Here is a 6,792-nt window from a genome sequence, read left to right on the forward strand (position 1 = left end):
AACTGATAAGATTACGGGCATATATCTATGTAGTTTTTGTTTTGGTTGCTTATTATATATCGATCGTACTCCATCGCTGGTCTGTCCTGTCGATCGAGGATTTATATATTTTCGTAGCTCTCGGGCATTCACGATGGATCAATTCATTGACGAAAGCAGATTAGAGGCTTTGGGCACTGGTCATTGATATTTGATAAGCTCAGCTCTCCGCACTGTTAAGTGTTCATCGAACTGTCAGAGTGTACCTCAACCACCCCATGAGGGAAGGGGACATGCAACAACTGTAGCCATCCTGCCTTGACTAAGATTATTATTGATATCTCAAGAAATACAAAACTTATGAACGCCAAATTCTAAGCCATTCTAAACCCCCTATGGTTTGGTCTTTGTCATGTAAATGAAAAAAAAGGCAAAATTTAATTCTCTAACAAGTTCAGTTCATTCTTGAGTTCCGACCTCGCTGTGCCTCAAATTATATACGAGGAAAAGCATGGGGTAATAATAACATCTACAGAGGTTATCTTTAATCTTTTTCCATTTGTTATCCCCCTTCCGGTGCCTTTGATGATGCTGGAGGAAGAGGGGAGGCTTGGTTTGGGTGGGGGGGAGGGCATCAAGGAATTTATTTTCAGTTTTTAGCTAATGATGTCGTCATCTTCTGCAGGATCAGTTGTAGGTGCGTATTCCTTCTTTTGGCGAAAGAAAGGAAGTTCCTATCATCCCCATTGGTAGGTTTGCGTCTCCGGGTTGCTGATGCTTTCGACAATGGCGGAACATTTTCTGGTTGTCAGTTTCATCTCTGATGGTGGTGGATTTCTCTTCTTTCCATCCTTCGCCATGGTGTTAACTGATGTCCGCTCAACGAACTCATACGCCCTAGCGAGTTCCGGTCGTTGGCTCTTCGGCAATACCAAGATTTGGAGTCCTTTGTCAAGGTGCAAGGTGGATCTTGCATGGAGCGAGGATGACGACGATAGCATTCTGGAAGATGGATGTTGCGTGGTGTAATCTTCTTTTCTCTATGGTGTTTTATGTAAAAGTTGGTGATGTGCTGTGATACATTAATATAATTTCCCTCTCGTAGAAAAATATTGAAAGAAGAGAACATCAGTCGTGCAATACTAGCTGCTGCTCCTTTTTATCAGCAGCCACCGCCTTTGCGTCTGGATAATGATACGCCGGTCAAAGATAACCCACTTTTCCGCTTATCAACGAGGAGCGAGCGGGAGTCTTTCCCAGCCGCCGCGGCCAGCCAAACCGCCGGCTCGAGCAGGCGCGGAGGAGCCGTACGGACGCTGCCGGGAGCCACCACCACCACCATGGCCAGCCGCCCACGCGTGCGCGGCTCACCAGGCCACCACCACCGGGGCGCAAAGGTCAAAGCTGCCAAAGCCTCGGTGACGCGGTGGGCCCGGTCGACGCGGTGGCTCGCGCGACACGCCGTCCGCGACGGGGACGTCCCCGCACGGGCGCTTGCCTCCCTTTCCCCTGAGCTGGAGGCGGGAGCCGTCACGTCACGGCGCAATTATTTTAGGGCTCTGCGCGCCAGAGCCAGCCCGCCGAGCCAGCGCGGGTGCCGTCGCCGTACAAGCTTGGGGATTCCGTACGGGTGGCGTGTACCGCGCGTCCCACCACCACCCCTCTGGGCTGGCCCACCGGCAGCGTGGCGTCACTGGCATCGGGCATGTGCGCTCGCGCTGCCCCCGGCCCGCGCACCAAACAGCGCGCGTGGCCTGTGGTTTTGTGCCGGCTGGACGGTCGGATCGGCGTGCGGCCTTGTCCTGTTTTTTTTTTACGAGGCCAGCGGTAGGTTGCGTAGTGCGGGTGCGTGACTGTCAGTTTACCGGCCAGCATTCAACTGCAATTCTTGTCCTTCCTCTGCCGTGTATGGGTGTTTGTTTCTGGGTGTTTTGTGTTTGATACACAATACTAAACTCTAGTACATGTCACATCGAATATTTGATAAAATATACTCTAATTACAAAACTAATTGCATAGATGGAGTTTAATTCGCGAGACGAATCTATTAAGCCTAATTAGTTCGTGATTTGATAATGTGGTGCTACAATAACCATTTACTAATGATGGATTAATTAGGCTTAATAGATTCGTCTCGCGAATTAACCTCCATCTGTGTAATTAGTTTTATAATTAGCTCATGTTTAATCTTTCTAATTAGCCTTCAAACATTTGATGTGACATGAATTTTGTACGGACTAGACTAGAGATACAAACACCCCTATTTATTTTTTTGAAATTGACAAAGTTTTTTCCTAGGAGTCGTGTTCTGCTCCTGATTGAGCAGCATTTTTTCTGTGGCTCCAAAGGAAGGGGATATGCTGAATTGTTGAAAAAAAGGAGGTCAAACATCTGTTTGAAAAATTAATATGACCTGACTTCTCGTAAATTACTAAAACGTAGATAATGACATGCTACATATCGGAGCCCCTGCTTTTTTTTTAAGAGCCGAAGCCCCTGTCCGAACAGTAGCGCGTTTCTGAAGATAATTTTGTCGTCACCTAGCAAACCCTATGAAAAAAAGCATGATGGGTCAAATTCTTACTTTTTTTTTTAACGAATGGGTATGGGACTGTGCTAATTTCATTAATAAAGAAGAGCTTACAAGAATACAACCCTGAGAGGCTATAATCAGGAATAGATTGAGAGGCTATAATCAGGAATAGAAAACAGGAATAGAAAAGAAACAACACTAAACCACAACACTAAAAACTCAAGACCCCGTGACCCTATCATCGCTAGCCGGCACAACATGTCGAGCTTGTATTGAAAGATCATGCGTCAAAATGGAGTACCTCCCAAATAACCACAATACCAGCCCGCTGGTCGTCGAGATGGTTGTTGCTATGCAAAGCCAATCGCCGCCACAGCACCAGATCGTCCTCGTCCACAGGTCACGCACATATAGTCATTAAAAACCCCAGACATAGCTTCACAACATCAGAAATCGAAGGAGAAGCAGACTGCACCATGCCGAGAAAGGTCGCCGTCATGCGGGAAACCGTCGCCGTAGTGCCGCTGCAACATCGCACTCCTAAATTGATCAAAGAAATCCATCTGATCCGGACCACTCGAGGTTGTCTCGCAGTCACCACCACGAAAACACAAAACGGGGGGAGGGGCTCGCCACATCCACCACCGGACTCCTCACCTCAATCTCGTCACCTCGAAAGAAGCACAACCCATAGGGCCTCGCCATGCCTGCCACTAGACTCTACATCACGAATCAGTCTTATGTGCCACCATCAACGGGTAACGTAACACCGCCCCACAACCCTAAGCTCCACCTCCTTCTGCTAAGTCGACATCGAAATCTCAACTGCATTGCAAGCACAGTCACTAGAAGCCTCTAGAGATACTAGTCCAATGGCTTCTTTGCCCACCTTAAGCACACAGTCACCATCATCGTGTCAACAAGCCATCATTACCGCTTGCGCCGTCTTTGTGTCCTACGTCGAAGTAGCCCTAGCCTTGCCGAGCAAATCGCCGCAGGCCGCTGCAAGCTGTGTTGCCAACATGTTGTCGTTGTTGCAAAGGCGCCATCTTGTGACGTTGTTCCACACCGCATCAACCGCTACAAGCAACCTAATCGACACACATGCCACAGCCCGAAGCCATCACCTCGCCATCGATGAACTGGACTCCATCTCCTTGGCGCTGTCATCTCTTATAGCCCGACGATGAACCACGGCGGCATGCGGCACCGGTACCTACGCTCGCCGCTCGCCACAGACGTCGCCTGCATCACCAACCGGCAGCCACCACACCGACGATGAGCAGTGCCATTGCCGGCGCGCACCAGCTCTCGGAGCCCGCGCATACGCTGGCATGCGCCACCCACCGATGCGCTCCATTCTCGTTGCCTCGCTCGCGGCTGCCATCCGCGGCCTCCGCGCTACCGCCCGGACAGCCACCTCAGCTCGCACCGTGCTCCGTGGCCCCTCTGGCCCACACCCGCCGATGAGCCGCGCCGCTCACGGACTCCACTTCGCCGATACGCTCGTTGCCCACCAGGCCAGCCACGTAAATGAGCTCGCTGCCCACCGAGAAGTCTCCCACCGGGCCGGCGCGCTCGCCAGGCGCGCCGCCGACCCCCGACGCTGGCTGCGCGCAGCCTCTATCCGCACGTCGACTCCTTGCCGTCACGCTCCTACCCATCGTCGTTACTCCCCCCACACTCATCATCGCCAGAGCAGCACCACGCCCACACACCATGGCCGCAGCAGCCCCTGACGAATCCGTAGCGAGCACAGTCGATTCCGCATTTCCGCCGGAAGTTCGCTGGATCCAGCGACGGGCCACGCAGATCCCGCGATGGAGGCATTGGATCTGAGCATAGCTCGCCGAAAAGTCGCCACCAGCAGCTGGGAAGAACCACCATATGGTCAAGCTTGGAAGGGGTAAATGAAAAAAAGGCCCTGCCGCCGCCTTCGTCGCGGCTGCGCGGGCTTCCAGCAGCCCGCTCTGGCAGCAGCGAGGTGGTGGGATGGAGGGTGGAGGGTTGGGCCGGCATTGGGTTGCCGTCCGAGTCGCCCGAGGACGACGCGACGAGAGATAAAAGGAACGGTTGTTTGATACATCCTGCTAAACTTTAAACTTTAGTACCTATTGCATTGGATGGATTCTAATTAAAAGTATTAAATATATTTTAATTATAAAACTAATTGCACAGATGGAGTCTAATTCGCGAGACGAATCTATTAAATCTAATTAGTTCCTGATTTGACAATGTGATGCTATGCATCCGTCTGTGCAATTAGTTTTATAATTAGCTCATGTTTAATCCTCCTAATTAGCATCCGATCTTGTAGTTGTAAGCCTAGGTTCGTTTATTGCCATTGTTGTGTTAACTTGGGAAGAGACCGATCTTGGTTTCAACATCCGGTACCACGGAAGTCGAGCCCAACATTTCCATCGATGGCTTTCACGGGGACAAGGACGATTCACTGGCTTGATGGACGCTCCAAAAAAAAATCTTCAGATCTTCCCAGGTCGTTAAAATAAAATGTGAGGATTATTAGTTAGCACCAGAGACAAAAAGGAGTGAAAAAAAAAGTTGCTTAAAGCTTTGTGTGGCTCTTCTACCTTGTATCAAGGTCCAGATGTACTGAAACCGACATGTCATTATTTTAAGAAACTGAAGCAGCACTACAGCTATATATTTATTTATATAATATATGCACACAAATTAAAAGGTTCTAGGCCTGATTTATATATACGTTGAAAATTCGAAAGCTGAAGCATGCCACATGAAGAGGATCGGAGGATAAGGACACCACGGCAAGTTGGCTCGATCAAGTGATCTGCCAATCTATTCACGAAAATTATTAGTTTTTCTAGTTAGAGGTATGCTCTCTATGGATACGAATAATAATATGTTGTTTGCAAAAGAAAGGCAAAGAACTACTATGTGCACCTTATGTTGATGTGATGTCACTTAGCATTATTTGGACCAATCGATTTGGATGAACCGATCTGGTATATTTCAAGGTGCCATGCTTTGTAATTGCGCATATCATTTAGCAATCGCAAAACAATTCCATTGATGTACCATTGAGATATATTGTATGTGCACTTTTGGTGCATGTACATTTTGTAAAGTCACATTAGTTCAATGAACAGATGCTATTCTCAAAGAGCATTTTAAAAACTGGCATGAAATAGACAAATGCTGACACTTGTGCTCACTGTACCTATAATTGTCCTTAGGTTATCTTATTTCCATGATTGCTTGGAGGTAGCAACCAAAAGAATCTAAGGAGAAAAAAAAGGGCAAGATGTAGAACATGGGTCATGGCCTACCCATATGGCTAATACTAGTATTTCACCCTTTTTTATATGAATATGAATGGACCACCATGGCACCCACATGGCCCAAAATGTATTTGCTGGGGGAAGCATAGCATTTAGTAGGGTTTCACCATCAAGGAGCAGACAAGCCGAGCCGTGGGGCCTCTCCAACTCAGCACAAGGCAGATTTTCCCTTTTTTTTCTCAAGTTTGGAGCAGATCTGTATTTGTTGCGCAAAGGACAAAGAGTCAACAAGAAACGGCCCCACAATATTCACTTGGTATTTTTATTCAATTTTGTTAGAAGATCACCGGTTTCAAAATGGTTGGCTGAAAAATATGAGAAGATGAAGGCATTGCCTCACTCCTTTCATAGTTTTCTTCCTACATTTAACTTATTATTGTTTCAAGTGAGCTATCATTTTCATCATGGATTTGGTTGAGATCAAATAAATCAATTTCCCCTGTACTTTTCAAGTTTAATGCAAACAAAATTGCTACACATTAGCTTTGAACAATTTGCATTGGAAAGTATTTATCATTTTTTGTGACCTTAATATTGTGTGCGCCACATGTTCATGTTTTATATTTATATATGACAATAGTCAGCTTAAAACGACCGGCAATATTTTGATTGTTATTTAGAACAACTGCAGTTATTTTGACCATGCCAAGATTGAATAATCACCCCAACTAATAACCTAAACCTACCACCATATTTAGAATCCCATGCTCCCTACCAGCAATATCAGAATTAAAAAAATACGGTCAAGTAAATCTGAGTAAAAAATTCCAGTAAAATCATCTGGCTTTTCCATGGCAGCTCGCGCGCATCTATCTAATCAGCCTATGCTATAAGGGGGCGTTTGGGAGGAGGGGGCTAAATTTTAGCCCCCGTCACATCGAATGTTTGGACACTAATTAGGAGTATTAAACCTAGACTAATTACAAAACTAATTACACAACCCCTAGGCTAAATCGCTTT

Source organism: Setaria italica, chromosome II (genome assembly GCF_000263155.2).
Source record: "Setaria italica strain Yugu1 chromosome II, Setaria_italica_v2.0, whole genome shotgun sequence".
In the NCBI taxonomy this organism is placed as follows: Eukaryota; Viridiplantae; Streptophyta; class Magnoliopsida; order Poales; family Poaceae; genus Setaria; species Setaria italica.